Raw genomic sequence first — 20,115 nt, 5'->3', positions numbered from 1 at the left:
TCAGAGAAAAGCGAATCGACGATTTGTTGAAAATATATTTCGTTTTGGAATCATTATTCCTTAATCGACATGTTATAATTTTTGTCCATCAAGTGTTTTTTCAAGCTCTATCGGATGCAAATTTACAATGGAATCTAAAAATGAATAAATTGGATAAAGAACGATCAAATGAAATTTAAGAAATCGTTTTTCGTTCTCGTTAGATTTACGAGGAACGTTTTATACTTTCCGCTTATGATTTATGAAATATAACAACAAACAAATTTGAAATTTGTTTTTCAGAGAAAAGCGAATCGACGATTTGTTGAAAATATATCTCGTTTTGGAATCATTATTAATCGACATGTTATAATTTTTGTCCATCAAGTGTTTTTTCAAGCTCTATCGGATGCAAATCTACAATGGAATCTAAAAATGAATAAATTGGATAAAGAACGATCAAATGAAATTTAAGAAATCGTTTTTCGTTTGTTTCGAGAACTTTGATTTATAAGGAACATTTTATATTTTCCGCTTATGATTTATGAAATATAACAACAAACAAATTTGAAATTTGTTTTCAGAGAAAAGCGAATCGACGATTTGTTGGAAATATATCTCGTTTTCGATATGTTATAATTGTCCGTTAAGTGTTTTTTCAAGCTCTATCAGATGCAAATCTACAGGTTGCGAAACCTAAAAATGAATAAATTGGATAAAGAACGATCGGGTGAAATTGAAGAAATCGTTTTTCGTTTGTTTCGAGGACTTTGATTTATAGGGAACGTTTTATACATATATTCCGTTTATGGTTCGTTAGAAGAAATTTTGTTAGAAGATAAACTCTGGAATATGGTTGGAAGTTTGAATGGTTATTCTAATTAGACGACTTCTCGCATATTTTGGGGAAGGATGTTGACGAGAAAGCCGCGAGAAGGGAGTAACTTATCAGTGCACTTGTGCGATTGCCACCGCCGAAACTTAATTTCTTGTGCGATGAGCAAATGTTACTTCACCGTTTCACTTGAATAAGAATTTATTTAAGAAATTGTAATATTCAAATTTCGAATGAATCTCAAATTAACTAACGGGAATCTCTAATTACCTAAATCGAGTATTCTGAAGGGGAAGTTTCTGAATTCGCCATTCTTCTTTCATTCTTGTAAAAAAAAAAAAAATAAAAATAAAAATAAAAAGCGAAATAAGACATCGAATTTTTATTATTATTTAATATTAATTATCTGGTTCGATCTTTTTGCGAAAATGAATTTATGAACGAACATCGTACTCGATCATGTGATATTTAGAATGTAAACGAGAAAGCTAAGAAAATAATTGAACTTTCGTTATAAACATTCCTAATTAAAATTTTTTTTTCAACCGCATCAGAACGTGAGGGGACTTGGAAACGAGGTTACGTTACGAGTAATTAGTGATTGAATTTATACAAATGTTTCGTTTTTAATTATGATGGTAAATTTCTGTCGATCTCGAACAATAAATATATTTGTTCAATTCATTTATTGATTTGAATTTTTAACTTTATTGATGATCTTATCCAAGATTCGTTATCACATCTTTTTCTTTTCAAATCGGTTATCGGTATATTTTTGAGAAAAATATATCTTGTTAGTTTCAAATCAGTTTTTTAGCATTTATGTGATAAATATAATTACGTGAGATTGATCGATGAGTATACATACAGATTTCTCAGCTACGAGATAATATAATACTTTAATACTTACGATATTAGATGCATCGTTAAGTAATCTGTACTTATTTATTATATTATATTTGTTATATTATTTATTATATTATTTATTATATTTGTGTGATATTTTCATCGTTGAAATTGTGAATATGTTCTGTAGAATTGTGATATGCACTTTATATACATGATTAATATTTTTTTTCTCTTTGTAATCTTAAACAAACGATATTCAATTAAACAAACAAACTGCTCTTCAAACTTTGTCCCAGAATCGATTTCAAAAGAAAACATTGTTCACTTTCTCAAAAATTGTACTTTTCACGTACAACTGTTTCTTTACATAAACCAATACTATTAACATCGACGAAAACACAAAGATGGAATTCTTCTTAAAAGAATTCTTGATTTATTTTACTCGAAATAAAAAAAATCCTATTATTTTTCTTAGGTTACGAAGGAATATTAAATACGATTATAAATAATTCACGGTCGTGGATTACGCTTTTACCATAACAATAGTATTCAATAATACTAAAAAAAAAAGAGAGAGAAAATGAAAAAGAGCTACGAAAGAAAGCACGTGGAACGGTTTTTCTTTTTTTTTTTTCTTTTTTTTCTTTTTTTCAAAAACCTGTGGGAAGAGGTTGTTGCGTTGCAAACACGAGTAAAATGAAAAGTATATTGTTTACGAGCGTTTCACCATATCGAAGAGGGAGGGAGTCGTTAGGGTGGAAGCCAGCTTCTCTGTTTGGTGGCGAAAGTACGTATTGTTCCATCGATGAAGAATTTCGTAGGGGAAGAGGAGACTAAATTATCGAATAGCATATTCGATATCATACAGATTTGCCAATAACAGACGCGTTATCGAGCATCGCGAGATGCAGGGAAAAGGAACGAATTAAAATCGTTTCGTATAAATCTGGATATTTCAAACGGGGGATTTATGTAAAGGAAATGTTGAAATCGAAGATATGAATATTGTTTGCAACTTACAGCGCTTATATTGAAGGATTTGAGAAGGAGAAAAATTGATTAGTAATAGATCGGTGTTTAGCAAGTGTTGGACATAATAATGATCAAGGGAAAGGATTCGCGATTAAACGAATATACGATCGATCGATTTAATTGGTTTTCGTTTCTTTCGTCAGAAATATTAACTTCTTTTATTATATCTAAAAAAAAAAGAAAATTGTTAAAATTTGGATGGAAGAAGCGAAAATTTTAATCTTTCTCTCAAAGCAACGTTTGCTTTTTTTTTTTTTAAATGCTTATATCTCACGAAAACCAACGATTATATACGAATATATACGATATAATAATGATCAAGGAAGACGGAAAGGATTCGCGATTAAACGAATATACGATCGATCGATTTAATTGGTTTTCGTTTCTTTCGTCAGAAATATTAACTTCCTTTATTATATCATATCTAAAAAAAAAAAATTGTTAAAATTTGGATGGAAGAAGCGAAAATTTTAATCTTTCTCTCAAAGCAACGTTTGCTTTTTTTTTTTTTAAATGTTTATATCTCACGAAAACCAACGAATATACGATATAATAATGATCAAGGAAGACGGAAAGGATTTAATTGGTTTTCGTTTCTTTCGTCAGAAATATTAACTTCTTTTATTATATCTAAAAAAAAAAAAAGAAAATTGTTAAAATTTGGATGGAAGAAGCGAAAGTTTTAATCTTTCTCTCAAAGCAACGTTTGCTTTTTTTTTTTTTTTAAATGTTTATATCTCACGAAAACCAACGAATATATACGAATATATACGATATAATAATGATCAAGGAAGACGGAAAGGATTCGTGATTAAACGATCGATCGACTATCAATTCAATTCAATTTTCGTTCCTTTCGTCAGAAATATCAACTTCTTTTATTACATTATATCTAAAAAAAAAAAAAAAAAAAAAAAGAAAAAAAAGAAAAAAAATTATTAAAACCTGGATGGAAGAAGCGAAAACTCTACCCTTTCTCTCCGCAAGATTTTTTTTTTTTAAATCGCACGAATGTAAACCAACGAATGACGTGTTCCTAAGAACGAAGAAAGAACGAAGCTGTCTTCTCGATCGCGACTTCTTTCGTCGATTTGAAGAGAAGATCCGTGAAATTGTATGTAATGGGATTACCATAGGCGTAACCAATGGTATGGGAGTAAAGTTAAAATGTAAATCCTTCATCGTTATTCGACGATTTATCCCGATTGCACGTAACGTTTCGCCGCTCGGTTGAATATCGAATTAAATTGATTTCACATATTACTTCATATGCTAATTGGGCGGCCTCCCCCCCCTCCTCGACTCTCGGCTGGAAACTGTAGATTGAAATTTCACGCACGCCGCGGTCATAGGAAGGATAGATTAGCCGGTTGATTGAAAAAGAATCAGAATATTTTTAATCAATGCTATCGTTTCAAATTTAAGTGGCAAAATTTTGATCAATTTTTTTCTCTTTCCCCCCTTCCCTTTTCTTTTCCCTCGATAAACGAAGAGTAAATAAAATTCCGCCTCCTTCCTCCGTTGTTTCATCTCACCCTCTTTTCCATCGTAGAAATCGTGAGATCCGTGTTTGCGCTGGTTGTGCATATGTGCATATGTATTCCGTCCATGTTGAATATCACGAGGTTGGCACGAAAAAAAAAAAAAAAAAGAAGAGAAAAAAGGGAAAAAAGATACAGCGGACGTGATATCAGGGCTAAATTGGTATTCGAATTGTCGCGAATCGCGCACAGACTGGACAGTTACTTTCGAGCAAGGATTCCGTGCTTTTTTTACGCAATTACGCGCTATCGTACAATAGAGCGTGCCATGTCCTTTTCCCGCTTTTACGGGTTAACGATATTTATAAATTATTTATCTGTCGAGACGTGGATGCGATCTCTTTTGAAATTTTGTTCGAATGAATTCGATTGTAAAGTGGTGAAATTTAAAAAAAAAAGAAAAACTAATTTTATTCGTGTAAAAAAATTAATGATCAAAGATTGTCGCGTGAAAACTTTGTTCGTATTTTCATCTTACAATTATATACAGTCTTAATTATCGATTCAGAAACTTTTGGAACAATTGGAGGAAAGAAGAAGCAGAGGTGGGGAGGGGAGAGAAGGAGGAGGAGAAAATTAACTTCTGGAAGTTAATGACCGGTAATGATAAAATTAAAATATTTGCTAGATTTATTAAGATGTATTTCAACATGTCGTCATTGATTATAATTAATGTAGCTATGTCGTCCTCGAAGAGGATTACGATTTTGATAATTAAACTCGCTGAGCGGAAGATCATAAACAATGCTTTCCCCGATACCACGCTAATTAAGGATTTAACTTCAATAAGTTAGGATTTAAGGAAGATTAAAAGAGGCTTTCGAATATAAATTATACTCGTTTGACTAAAAAAGTAAAACTAACAAATAATTCCAAGTTGATGTCGTCCCATTGTTTGTTCTTATTTTCAAACTGATAGAAGTTTATTAACGACGATATTTAAAGCATGAATTCACAATTACCAATGTTGTAAAAAGATATTCGATTTTCATCTCAAACATCTTAAAATCAAATAAATAAATAATAAAAATGAAAATATATAAAAATAAGATACTCTTAATGTCGAGTATAATTAATATTATATCACATTTTATACAGCCAACAATTGATTTGAAAGAAAGTATTAATTCACAATATAAATCTATATTACGTTCACTTCATTAATCGTAATACCTTTCTTTTATCTGTTGGATGCATACTTAAATGAAAAAGTCAAAATTATTCTCACTCGTAATCGCGATGGATTAACATTATTATTAAAAATTTATTCGTTCAATGTAACGTGTATGCAGACAGCAAATTAATTCTTTATTCGAATCGTTATCTTCGGTTTAAACCCCCCTCCCTCTCTCGCTCTTTCTCTCTCTCTCTCTCTCTCGCTCTCTCTCTCTCTCTCTCTCTCTCTCTCTCTCACGTTTTCGTCTATCCGTAAGATTACTCGATTCAATCCACTATCGCGATATTGGACGCGCAAATATTCTGCGCCCTTTAATATCAAGCCACTTACGAACTTCAAAATACATATACGTGGATGTTAATATTGAATTTCTAAATCGTACACCGATATAATCACGATATAATCACCGTATATCGCGTATAAATACGCTACGAATCCATAGATTCTCTAAATATTTCCGTCGATATATATATAAATAACGTATCCGATGGAATTACAATTTCAATATCGATTTTATTGCACACGGGGAGGGGGAAAGATTTGATCGCGAACCGCTTTAAATCCGAGAAATATTAAAAACGATTTTAATACGTCCATTTTGTTGAATGTGCAATTAGTCGAAACCCGATCGATTAAAATTGATAATCCGTTAGCATCGATTTCGAAACGAAGATATAATTTGTTTCTGAAGAAATAGGAATAAACATATTTCGAATAAAGAGAACTACAGCCTTGACAATTTTCAATTCGAACGATTGGTAACAAAAATAATTATATTGAGAAAGCTTTTATATCCTGTCCTACACTGCGACCCGATGCGACTTCTATTTCCTATCGAGTAGAAAGGAGGAAAAGGAGGATAAACAGAAATATAACTCGTGCTGCAAATTGCACACGGCCTTCGAATTCCTGGTAAAAATGGCCGCTGTATACCGTGGAGTATTGGCGCATAGTCCGATCCGTTACCTATCCACTTCCTCCTTCCATAATACGGATAACACGAAAATCGGTATGACCGGTGGAGAAACCCTTTTACATCGAAACTAGCTTTCTTCTCCGGAATATATCGCTCGTACATCGCAGAGATATCGCATCGGTTGACAAATTTTTAATAACGATCATTCTCGAATAAAGAAATATTCATTTCCAGCGATATAATCTATAAACTATTCGAAACGATTGTTCTTTTATTTCTTTCTCTCAAAGAAATCGTACAATGGTACAATCGATAATTGCTTCGAAATTCTCATCAATTTCAACGAATTTGAAATCTTATCTTAGTCTTACTTTTCGAGAAACATTTGCAAAAAACTTTTTATCTCATAAATACATTCATCGTGGCATGAATTGTATATATCGTCTAACCTAATCTAATCCAACTCGCTCAATTATATCGACAAAACATAATTTTTTGAAAAGTATGTAATATTCAAGTACAAACTGATAATAATATTTCTGTTGCAAGATAATAACATGATAATAATCTCTCTTCTTCAAATCTTACTCGTGATGAAAACTACGTGAATTAATATCATTACGAGATTAGATTGAATTATTAATTTAGATTGAATTATATAGATAGATATAAGAACGATATATAACGAATACCTCTGAAACCAATGTAATCAATTTTCATTTACCGAACCGCGGAAGGAAAAAATTCAATCCCATTCCCATTTGTAGTAGTTAAGGAGTAATTGGCGACGTAACCCTCATTCGCATGCGAGGATCGCAAATGGCGGCGGCCATCTTCGAACCATACCAAGGAAATACCGAGCAAACGCGCTTTCGAATCGCGCTCCTGCCGTGGGTCAGTTCGCGACCTCGACACATTCTCTCGCGCGTATCGTTCGAAATCGAGAGCGGCGCAATCACCAGGCTATCTTATCCGATAAAATCGAGATCGCCAGGTTTTTCTTCCTACTCGGATCGGAGAGAAAACGGAGATAATCGATCGATTCCTCTCTTCGTGGTATGAGAATTTTTCTTTTTTCTTTTTTCTTTTTTTTCGACTATATTCTGTCGCGTATCGATATTCGATATGCACGTTTTATATTGCCCTTTTCTTCTTGTGAATTATTCGAGATTCGCTAATCCATCGTTGCAATTATCGATCGAAATTTAGATTTCGTAACAATGTGAGATCTTTTATTATTATTATTTTTTTTTTTTATTTAATTCCAATCTTCTCGTAAGAACGAGATCGATTCTAAAAAGTTTTATTACGAAACTATATCGTATTTAGAATTTCGGTGTATTCGAAAGTATTATGCCGTTTAAGGATAAAAGTTTAAAGAAAATTTCACAGATACGTTCACGTTCTGAAGAAACTTCGAACTTCTCGATTTCGTTATTTACCTATTCTATTATTTCTTCTTCCTCCTCTTATTCCCGCGGCACAGAAGTAGAAAAACGTTACAAAGGAGCATCGAAACGAAAACTCGTTACGCGAGTAGCGACGTAGGTAGGTAAACCAACGCGAGACGTGTTACTTGCGTTCCGCAAAGGCTCGGCGAGGGGGAATTAGGCGGGAACCGGCAGATGCATGCAAACAAATTGAAAGTGTAAACAATGGATTTGCGCGATGCAAAGCAACCGGTTATTGTGATTCATGAAGCGCCTACCCGCCATGCCGCGCTGCGCCACGATTTAATCTCTGTTTCCAACATGGCCGAAGCAACCGCCTCCGGTGAGATAGAGAAAGCAAAAAGAGAAGAAGTGGAGAAAAAGAAAAGGGATAGAGCAAAATTCTTTGGACCACACGTTCTCCACTCGATCGTTTTCGTTCAATCCTCGATGTATTTCCACCCTCGTGTTTATGCAAAAATTTAATTAGCTTTAAATGGCCTCTTTTGCAATATCCCGCTAGTGGAAAATTTTCTCCCTACCTTTGAATTTTAATGATTCCAACGATTCGAGATTCGTGATATATATATATATATATGATATTCTGTTATCACTGCGATTGAATAATAAATTTTTTTTTGTGTATCTCTTGAACGAATAATTGACGGTCTTTTAAAGTACACGGTCTTCGAAAGACAAAAGAATTGTATTATTTTCATCGTTTTAACAAGTGATACCAATTTTTTGGAAAGTTTAGAAATAATTACTCGCTCGAAATCCAATTATTTGAGAAAACACGAGACAAAATCTCTAAGTTTCTTTTTTTGGTCGCGTTTCTTTCGATAGAGATCTTACTTGGCCAGAGCGGAGGAATTTATTCGAGATGATGGATAGCGATGTTTTTCGAAACTTTTAAAAATATCGTATTTAGAGATGACTTTCTTGTTTCTCTCTTTCTCTATCTCTACGAACTCGTCGTTTTTTTGCCCAAGTTGCACTCGCGTTGCCAAGTTTCTCTTTTTACCCTTTACTGTAGCATAAAAAAAAAAAAAGAAAAAAGAAGCGAATCCCGCAACATTTTATCCTCGAACGATGAACCGTTTCTCTTCGAATCGCTGACAAGAAGAATTTTTAATTGGTCGACGATCCGTTTTTCCTATTAATCTCGAGCGGTGGGGATTAAACCTATTCCTATTAAACCAATCGGCCGGTGTTAAAGCGAACGCTCAGTTGATTACAATGCTGTTTGCATAATTCCCATTAATGCATTATTTACGTTAGGCCAGCTGTGTTTGCTGTTCGAGGGAAACGTGTTGCGCGATTTTCCAGTCAGTCAGCGTTTTCAATCCCGATTCGTTCCCTTTTCTTTTTTTTTTTTTTTTTTTTTTTGGAATTTTTGTCTCGACGAGACGAAGGAGAGAAACAAATTCTCCAATTAATTTTCGCCGAGAGACGGAAGGAATTATATACGATCGATAAATTAAATTAACGCGACGTTAGAGTCGTGTCGTCTCGAAAATTTTTGATCATCCACCTGTACTTTGCTCGTTACATGTTTTGAATCGAACGAGCGAACAGAATGGTAAGCGCAACTGGGACGTGACTCGCACCTCTCCTCTTCGCTTGTAATTAGAAAAAAAAAATGTCAGAGGAAAAATGGTTCAAAGTGGATGGTCGTGAATGAGAAGTGGATGGCTCAAAGAGGACTCTGTCTCTCTCGACAGTGGTTTATATATATTATATTTTTTTTCATAAACGTAACGGCGCGTCACATGCATTATGCAATGGCGCAATTCTTTAAAATTCTATCTATAAATAAGATTTTAAAAAATCCTACGGAAATAAATCTAACTCGCGGGAATAAATTCACGCGTCTCGTCGTAGGTCGTTCGAGAGAAAGTGTAAACGTTTGTCCGTGGCTTTAAACTTTAATTATCGAGAGGAGAGAGAACGAGATAAATAATCCCGTTTTGAACGATTAACGGGGACAATTAACGCGTTTGTAAGCATCGAGGGCGGTTAGTTAAATAATAATTACACGGTGAATCGGGTAACAAGAATCGATGAGAACACGGTGCCACGGGATGTTCGTTTTTGCATTATGCAAACTTTCAATTTCTCTTGTTTCGAAAACCATCCAGCGTTTCAAACCCGCTCCCTTTCAAAAACTATTCATTTCAAAATTCGATAAAATTCGAATTTATAAATTATTATAATCGTAAGACGAAGACAGGAACATTAACATCGAATCACCTTCTCAATTTTATTAAATATTTTATAATTGCTTGATCCTACGTATTTTTACGATCAAATAAATCGACAGAAAATTGTCACGAAAATCGGGACGGTCCGGGCGAAATTGTATCATTAGAAGCTTTGCATTCCGCGTGTACATGCATTCGTTCATTTGCGAATTCCTGTCGACAGGAACGAGATTATCCCGTCAGGGGGTCGCTTAGTTTTAGGAAAATCATCGAGAACCATCTTTTTTTCTTTTTCCTTCTCTCTCGTTTCAACTTTTGTTTCTTCGTTAACTTCGACGAGATCCGATCTCTTGCAATTATTATTTTTTTTTTTAATACACATTCACGTTAATTAGAAGAGAAGTTACTTTCAAAAGAACCTTTCGAAGCGTGCAAAAAGAGTATCAATCTTGTTGTATTTACATTTGACGAATAACGGGGGAAAAAATGTTATGTTACTTTTTCAAAACTCTCTTCAAAACTGGTTCGTCCTCTCTGTCGCGCGAGCCTGGTATTCGGCCTGTTCGAAATCGGCGTTCATCTCGATTGTATTGTGAACCGACATCGCTGTGCTTGTACCTCGATGCCCTCATTCGATTGGAGTTATGCAGATAATGCATATAATCGTGATTCCGAGATGTAGGTTTCGAGCGTTGTAATATAATTGGGCGAAAGCTAGCGGTCGATGATGTTCGTCCTTTTTTTTCCCGTTAAGAGTGAATCAAATTTTCGATAGGCCTGTCTGAAAACTGTTTGAAAACGCGCCTAAGATGTTTCGATTAAGGAAAGATCAGTTTTGCATTTTTGTAATAAAATATTTAAGGATCCAAATGGCGAAGGAAAGATACACGAGTCGAAGACGTTTAAACGTAAAATTTCATTGTTTCGATAAATCAAGCGAAAATTTTTTAATTAAATCGAATACAAAGAGTTAATAGTAATTTGAAAGGGATGGTCGAGGAGGTGGTCGAATCAACGCGTTGTTGAATTTTAAAATTACTTCTTCAATTATGTAAGCTGATGGGCATACTGGGAAAAGAACGAGGTTTTATCAAGTATCTCTACAATTGTTTGAACCCTTTCCAAGTCGAGATACACCATTATTACGTAAATTAATTTTATCTTAAGGTCGTAGTTTACGGAAAATTAACTCCTCCACTCGTACGTCAGATCTTAAAAGTCTTTGTTTCTTCCTTCTTTTCGCTCTTTTTCCCTTCCTTTTTCTTTTTTTTTCTTCTTTTTTTTTTTTTTTTTCGTTTTGAATATTACATCCCCAGCTTGAGGGGATTCGTTTCAATTCACGGTGATTTACATTGCACGGACGAATCGGAATAGTTGCACGTCGTCGCTCCCGCTATGCCATATATTTGTGAAATAAACATTTCTCCGATCTGAATGATACGTACGGACGATTTTCAAGATCGAAATAATTTTTCTAAGGATGAAAAATACGAATGAAGAGAAAATCTCAATTAGAGAGCGAAAGGATTTTTTTCTTTCTTTTTCAAACCCTCGAAAGTAACCGGAAGCAAGGATTTTTAAAATTAACTCAAACTTTGGACACCGCGATAAGTTTTTCCGGGTTTTCTCTAATTAAATCGTAAGAGCTACTACGTACACAATCTCTAAAAATGGAAAGAAAGAAAAAAAAAAAAGTGTCAAGACATTAACACTTAGCTGTCGCTAAGTCTGGCGAACAGCGAAAAAGTCACGTTCGCATCGTAGGAATCTTAACAATTCTTCCAACGATTTTGCATAATTTACGCGCGATAAATTTTTCATAGATGCGTGGCCTCGAGTGTTCCACTCCAGAGGTAGTGGATTTTTCTGTTTTCTCTTTTTTCTTCTCTTTTCTTTCTTTCTTTTTTTTTTTTTTTTTTTTTTCGACGAAAAAAATCGATCGTGGCCCGGCGAAAGAAAATATTTCAGGATATTTTTTCTCGTGGTGGTTATCGCGCGAAATTTTCCAAAGGGTTTCGAATCGAATTTAAAGGGAAAAATCAGGTTTCGCGTATCCTCGCGTCTCGTCTGAAAACGATTTTCTTCTATTTCTCTCCCCTTTTTTTTTTCTTCTCCCTCCCTCATTTCTTTTTTTAAATCAGTTATGCAAATCGACGTCAAGAGATCGTTTGCATACAAAGTTTTCGCGTCGAAACGGGAAACGTTAACGGTAAAATAGTTTTGTAATTTCATCGGCGAATCTAATCTCGAAGAGCCCGATATTACGAATTACGATTCGAAACGGCGTTCCTCGATTCGCGAATATCATTCGAGAAATTGATACCTGAATTTTTGGAAAGAAATTTTTTTCTTTTTCTATTCTAACTGTTTTACGTACGTCAATTTTTTCGTTCTATAATTTATTTATTTATTTTTTTTTCCTTCTTTCCTTCTTTTTGTTTTAATTATCGAATCCATTTCCGATTAAAAAGCGAGTTGTTTAATATCAAGCATACGTTTCTTTAATTTTTTTTTCCTTCAAATTTTTACTTTTTACAATTTATTTGTACTTCACTTTTTCTTTTTCGAAATAGTTTTGATAAATATACCTATACACTCCTTCTTTCGAGTATAAAGAAAATTGATAGAAAGAAAAAAAATTTCGTTCTCCTTTAACCTCGGTATCTCGTTTCATCGTATAAAATACGAAACACCGACCATTACCATTCTCGATTATCACCCTCCCTGTCTTAAAGTGGCTTTTTCAAGCATTAACCCGAATTCGAAGAGAAAAGTTTCTCTTCGAGATGATGCATCCGTAATTGTATTATATACATTTTTACACGATAAATATAATTAAAAAATATAAAGATTGCGCGATTATTTTAACAAAAATATATATATATCTTGATGCGACCATATCGTCGATTTTAGAACGATTAATCGTAATAATTAGAATACAAACGAAATATTATTAAAACGAGGAAGAAATTGAATTAATGAGAGAGCAATATTTCCAATTTCAAATGATAATATGAATATCTCGGCGTATATGAACCGTTCAATTTCCATAGTTTCCTTTTCGATATGATGTGAAAAGTAAACATCGTTTTGCATATAATAATATGTATAATTCAAATAATATGTATAATTCAAAAGATTAAAAAGTTTCGTATGAGAGAATAAAATTATTAAAATGGTAAAATAGAATTTATTAAATTGTTTTTGTTAAAAACAAAACTTGTTGTTACAACGAGATTTATAATTTATACTCTTTTAGAAGATCAGAGTAATGATTGTATACGATAGATATAAGTCTGACCGAGATACGTAAGATTAAATAAATTTGATTAAATAATCGTTTTCTTTATTATTAAACGATTCAATTTTAAGAAAAATTGAATCAATACTGGAGAAAATTAACTATGAAAATAATTGGCTAATTGATAATTTCTAATAATCTAAATATCAGATTGTTCAGAAAGTTTTAACAATCTATACATAAATTCTATTATAAATCTAGATCTGTAATGATTGTATTCGATAAATATAAATCTGACCGAGATAAGATTAAATAAATTTGATTAAATAATCGTTTTCTTCGTTATTAAAAGATTCAATTTTAAGAAAAATTGAATCAATACTGAAGAAAATTAACTATGAAAATAATTGGCTAATTGATAATTTCTAATAATCTAAATATCAGATTGTTCAGAAAGTTTTAATACATAAATTCTATTATAAATCTAGATCTGTAGTGATTGTGTTCGATAAATATAAATCTGACCGAGATAAGATTAAATAAATTTGATTAAATAATCATTTTCTTTATTATTAAACGATTCAATTTTAAGAAAAATTGAATCAATACTGAAGAAAATTAACTATGAAAATAATTGGCTAATTGATAATTTCTAATAATCTAAATATCAGATTGTTCAGAAAGTTTTAATACATAAATTCTATTATAAATCTAGATCTGTAATGATTGTATTCGATAAATATAAATCTGACCGAGATAAGATTAAATAAATTTGATTAATAATCGTTTTCTTTATTATTAAACAATTTTAAGAAAAATTGAATCAATACTAGAGAAAATTAATTATGAAAATAATTGGCTAATTGATAATTTCATTTAAATATTCAGAAAATTTTAACAGTCTATACATAAATTCTACTGTAAATCTGGCGAGAGGATTATTCGTTACGGATTTCCATCGAATATAAATAAAATCGAATATAACGATCCTAGCTTGATCAATAAAGCAATTAAAGAGAAAAATTCTGGATCAATTAAATAGCACTCATTCTTCAACCTGATTGAAGCCTGTACCAATGATAAACGGATAATAAATGTTGTTGCAATGAATCACAATACTCGATAGCTTATCCGCTCCATTAATCATTATAGTCCCACTATCATTTATTCCAGCCCCTGCGAAATTTTTCTTTTTTCGCAAAAATCCAATCGTTATAGAACCTCTAGGAAAAAGTCTATCAAAATTTAATTGGAAACGTCAAATCGTTAATATTAAAAATCACATAAGCAACGCGTATTACATATTTACTTACAAAATTTGAAAAACGGCAAAGATTAAAAAATCGCATGGACAAAGTTTTGCGTAGTTCTACAGGCATCTAAAATTCACGAAAATATACAAAAATCCGATAGAAACGCGGCATAAAGAAAAATTCTCGAGATTGGAGGTCGCTTGATTCGAAAAGCAGGGAGATTCGGTTTCCGCAGGGAAAGCGGAAAAAAGCGAGTCCTCGGCTTTGAGCCGAGTGGAAATTAGAACGAAAATTAAACCAAAAACCGAAAATTCGAGGCTAAACAGGGCCGATTGGAAGAGGATCGTTTCCCCATAGCCATGGGGCTACATGGAAATCGCTTTGCATCCTCCATCCTCGAAAATGCTGAGCCAGAGGACAGCCACGTGTAAAAGCTCGTACGAGAAATTCGTAACAGCCTGAGGATCCTGCGCGCGTGGAATACTCTATACGCGGATGTATTTTGTCAGGTAAAAGCTATCTTTTCCGATATATATATATAAACACACGAAAGTACAAGTTAATCAAGTTATCAAAACAACAAAGGAATTTATAATTTTCTGTACAGTGAATATTCATAAAAATGTTGATATTATTTTCGTATCGATCGTAAAATATTTTCCAGATGAAATCCAAGTGTGTGCGAAATATACGAAGAAATGACGAAAATTTGAAAGTTGATTTTTTTGGAGAAACAAAGTATACTCTATATACGCGTAAATTTTCATTAAAATCAGATCTTTCAAGATTGAATTCGCTTTCCTTGTAAGATTTTTGTGTGACTCGCTACATATACGGTATATGTGTATGTATATATTTTCTAGATTGACAGTCAAAAGTTTCAAAAGCGGTTTGCTGGCACACGGATCGTATATTCGCGGATGGAAATTCGTTGCCTCGAATGTGCGATTTTTAAAGGATACGCACGATTCAAACAGGCAACCACCGTGAATTTTCGATTCGCCACAGAACAGTGGTTCCCAATCTGCAGATTGCCGTAAAAGAATTACCGCGGTGTCGCCATCTATATTTTATATTTATAATACGATAAAGTCGTATTAATTTTTCCTTCCTGTTCCTTCTCACATCTTTATACGAAAGAGGAGACGAAGTATTTTTAATACTATACGTTAAGGAATAGATTGCGAAAACGATTGAAATAAAGAATAATAGTGAGAGAGAATATATTTAATCAAGGAAACAGGAAATAAACTGTGCTGCATAAATGTGGATCGTGCCTTTGCTCTACTCGCTGTATCGTACAACGATTCGAAACAAAATCGAAACAACGATCAGTGACGCTCAATTCACGAAAAACACTGACCGCATATTCGAACAAATTTCGAGACATCAGGGAAGAAAAACTCGGTGGATCGTTGTGTGAAATTTCTCTTGGAGAAATTTTTCAAAAGTAACAACGTAAAACACAGGCTAGAAAATATAGTTAGATTGGAAATGATTGGAAATGATCCAAGATTTACGAAAAGATTCGATTGCCAAACTTTCGTTGAACCGCGACCATTAACCAAACCAGCGTTTTCGTTCGTTCTTTTACGAGGAAGAGCTTTTTTTGAAAGCTCAAAGCGATGAAAGGGGAAGGTTGAGTCTATTTCCCGAGAAGTCAAATTGTGATGGTTTCGATCGGCGATCAAATCGATTTCGAATTACGAACGCATTAGAACCTCCTCTCGGTCAGCTTGGAGGAGATCTTAAAGAAGGAAGACGAAGAAATGGGGACGAACAATGGGGAGACGTCTCGTGTAGTTTAATCGCGTGTGTATTCCGTTTCGATTCGAAAAAAGGAAAAAAAAAAACTTTTTCTCTTTATTTATATATATATAGCATCCGTCGAATCTGTATCACCGTGTATATCGGAAATAACAATTTCGAGAATGCATTTCTTCCATAGATTCGAAGGTGAGCGTATGTGTTTAACCCCGTTTCGACGATGGAGACACGAATAGTTTCGGTAAACTGGCAAGTAAATATTTTCTCGAGTTTTTTTTTTTTTCCTCCTCCTCTTCCCTCCCCCCTTCCGTTCGATTCTTCGTTCAAAAATTTTTAAAATAGTCTAATAAAAGTTTGGGATCGGGAAAACGAAAATCGCGATGTATCAATTATTTCTTTTTTTTAAATTTCCCTCCAATTTTCTTTTCCAAAATATTATTACGAATCGCAACGAATCAAAAAACAAAAGGGACTGCTAACAACGTTTTTTATTTGCCCGTTTTATCTATTTCGAGAACTTATCCACTACTAGTGTATCCCCTTCCGTGTAATTTCCACGGAAATAATACGTTTATACAGTCCGGTCTATTTGCCTCCTCTCCCCCTATCTCGAAAAACTTTTCTCCCGTTCCTTAGTCGGGAGAAAAGTTTCCTCGCCTCGCGGCCGGCCGGTGTGTTCACATTTACGTCTTGATGCACGGCATCGTGATGAATCGATAAACAACAGGGAATAAAAACTCGATAGAGGAGATCTCTCGTGAGAAAGAGAGAGAAAGATATCTTTTGTGAGAGAGAGAGAGAGAGAGAGAGAGAGAGAGAGAGAGAGAGAGATTCGAAGGCGCGATGGTTTTTCTCTCTTTCGAAAAAAAACAAAAATATACATTTTGCAGGAATAGATAGACGATATTTATCGACGATCACGAGAAAGAATATAATATTTATAATTATAATTATATCATGAAGAGAATCGTGAAATTAAGAGTTTTTTTTTTTTTTTTTGGAAAACGTCAAAAGGAAACGTTGAAGTAAATTGAAGTCTCTCGAAAGGGGGGAGGGGAAGGGGAGGGGGAGAAGAATTCAATTTACTTCAATTACTCCACGCTAGACGAATACGTTGCGTAATTAAGCTCGTAACGCGTTGTAACGTGTAACCACCCACCTCGCCTCGTTTCGATTAATTTCTTCATTAATTTAACGCGAGAACGCGAGGCAAATTAAGGAGTTGTTGATTTTTTTCTTNTTTTTTTTTTTTTTTTTTTTCGTTCAGGCAAAGGTTGGCAGCGCGCAGCTCTCCAACGAAAACTTTTCTTGCGCGATATGAGCTTCGAAATGAGCACGTGTTCCGAATAATAGCGCGTTTAATCCCTTTCCTCTTCTCTCTCTCTTTTTCTCTCTCTTCGTCTCGTTTCCCTCGCCGCAATTCAGATTGTTCCAACAGTTTTAACGAAATTTAAGGAAACGGGAATGGATATGGATACGTTAAATCGTATCTTTTGCCGATAATTTCGGACAAAGAAATTTTGGCAGAGAAGAAGGCAAAAGTTTGGTGGTAACGTCAATTTCTCGACGCATGCGCGCCATTTCCTCGACACCCCCCTCTTCTCCTTTCCGCAGTGGTTTTTCTCGAGCGAACGATTCGTTTTCGAGGCTATTATTTTCGCGCCATCGTAAAAAAGAAAGAAAGAAAGAAAGAAAGAAAAAAAAAAAGAAGAAGATTTGAAAGATTCTTCGAGTTTAACTTTTGTTCTCCGCATAGAATTTTTTTTTAAAGCTTTTTTAAAATCCTGTTTGAAAAATCATTTTCGATCACCTCGTTTTTGCTTGCACTCATCGCCGCATGGGCGAGAGTGAAGTTGTAAAGTTGAAAATAAGCTATGCAAATTGTGGGTATTCGATGTGTACGTATATATAGAGAAAGTTTTCGAGAAAGTTTTTCACGAGTGTTCGACACTTCTATCGATCAAACTTTGCCTAACACGGTTTTGCATAAACCGTGGGAATAACGTGATACATAATTGAAGATGATCCATCTCTGCTCCCATTAAATACGGATCCACTTTACCTTATCCCATTGTTCGGCAAATATTGTTGCCTTCGAATAACTCGATAAAAAGATTGAAACGAACGTGTCGTTTCGACGGCGCTCGCCGATTTTTTTTTTTTTTTTTTTTTTTTAAATGAATCCTCTCAAGAATCCGTTACGAACGATTACGAATTCTATTCTCGGTTTAAGGGAAAGAATCGGGACGTTAAAATTAGACGGCACGCCCGGTTAAATTATCCCAACGATTTCTTTTCTCGCGATTTAAATTTAAGAGTAAATATCCGATGAAAGGATTCCATTTGTATTTCCAAAGTGGCGGTGATGACGTCTTTGCTCCGTGATGATCGAGTATTCATGCGCCTTTAACTTAAACGATGGAAACTACAATTGGGGAGGAACAGGCCGTTAATTGCCACGGATATTTACATTACAAATATTCCTCTTCTCGGATCGATCCATCGATCATAAATAACGCGATTATTGTATCGTCGACTTGTTGATCATTGACAAATGGGAGGGGGGAAAAATTGGGGAAAAAAGGAAAGTCTCAAATATCGATCGTCCATTCGAAAAATGATCCATGAATGCGAATCCATTAAATTAAATTAGATGATACGAGCATTCGATGGATTGGAAAGATTGAACGAATTGTATTTTATTAATTAACGTCGTTTTGATTTTTTATAATAATCGTTGCAAAAAGTTTCAAAATCAACAACGTGTCCTTTCCTTAAAAATGATCCATCGATTGGATTTATTAAATTTTTATAAACGCATACGGATTGTTTCACGGGTTGAAATAAATCGATAGATTGTATTTTATCGATTAACGTGATCGAAAATGGTTTTCGTTTTAGAGCGTAATCGTTGCAAAAAGGAAAAAAGAAAAAAAAAAAAAATAAAAACGTTTCAACGCTGATACCCTTCACAAAATGATCCATGGAATGGTACTTTAACCTTTCGTAGACGAGTACTCTCCTCTCTGATTCTCGAATATAGGGGATATATATTTTCCGCGAAGAAACAACAAATTCGAAAAATATCTAAATATCGGGAATAAAGAAAAACAAGGTGAGATTATTTTGTTGTTTTCAAAAAATTTTATCATTAGGAGAGAATTTTAAAAAAATTTAATTTAATATCGCTCGATTGTAACTTTCAAGCTCATAATCCGCAAAGGGATTAAGTTAAAGGGATTAAATCACGTAAATATATCTCATATATGGATCGATGTAGATACGAATAAATCCATAGAGTGGTTTATCGATTAATCGTCCTTTTTCGATTTCGATAATCGGAAAATGGCAAACGTATCTATAGGTACATAAATCTCATTTTTAATGAAGCCTTTTAAACCCTCGTTTATTAAGTTTATAACTTGATAATTATAACGTCTGAGCGATACCTTTTTTTTTTTTTCCGTGATCATTTTCCATGAAATTTATATTATTTCGTCAAGTTTTTCCAATGAAATGGAAATGGAAATGGATGAAAAAATACACGATGCATAAAACATAATCGTCATTGCAACAGTTATTAAGATTTGACGGGAACAAAATCGATCCGAAACTTTTGCCCGATACCGAAAGCCACGATTGTTTCCGTGAAAATGAGATGCACTCGTGTGCACAGATACGAAGAATGTCATCGTTGCGATATATATATGTAAAACACGTGGAAAGTTGCATGAACATGTGAGAGCGAGAGAGGAAAAAATTTAAACAAAATAGCAATCTCGAAATGCTTTTTCTTTTTTTTTTTTTTTTTCTTGGATATCTCGTTATCAGAATGCCATGATAAAATGTCAAAACGTGTCATTCACGAAACCGAGAAGATTTTTAATTTTA

At 33.7% G+C, this 20,115-nt stretch overlaps 1 protein-coding gene across 1 annotated transcript in view; it reads right to left on the bottom strand.

The window, feature by feature from the left end:
- The window catches only part of LOC122715785 (tyramine receptor 1-like), an 81,494-nt gene that overhangs the window by 34,747 nt on the left and 26,632 nt on the right, over positions 1-20,115 (bottom strand). The gene's annotated exons all lie outside the window — the stretch shown is intronic.

The sequence above is a fragment of the Apis laboriosa genome, unplaced genomic scaffold (assembly GCF_014066325.1).
Source record: "Apis laboriosa isolate Shangri-la unplaced genomic scaffold, ASM1406632v1 scaffold40_cov151, whole genome shotgun sequence".
NCBI classification, from domain to species: domain Eukaryota; kingdom Metazoa; phylum Arthropoda; class Insecta; order Hymenoptera; family Apidae; genus Apis; species Apis laboriosa.
The sequence above is the reverse complement of the archived record's forward strand: the minus strand, read 5'-3'. Positions and strand labels throughout refer to the sequence as shown.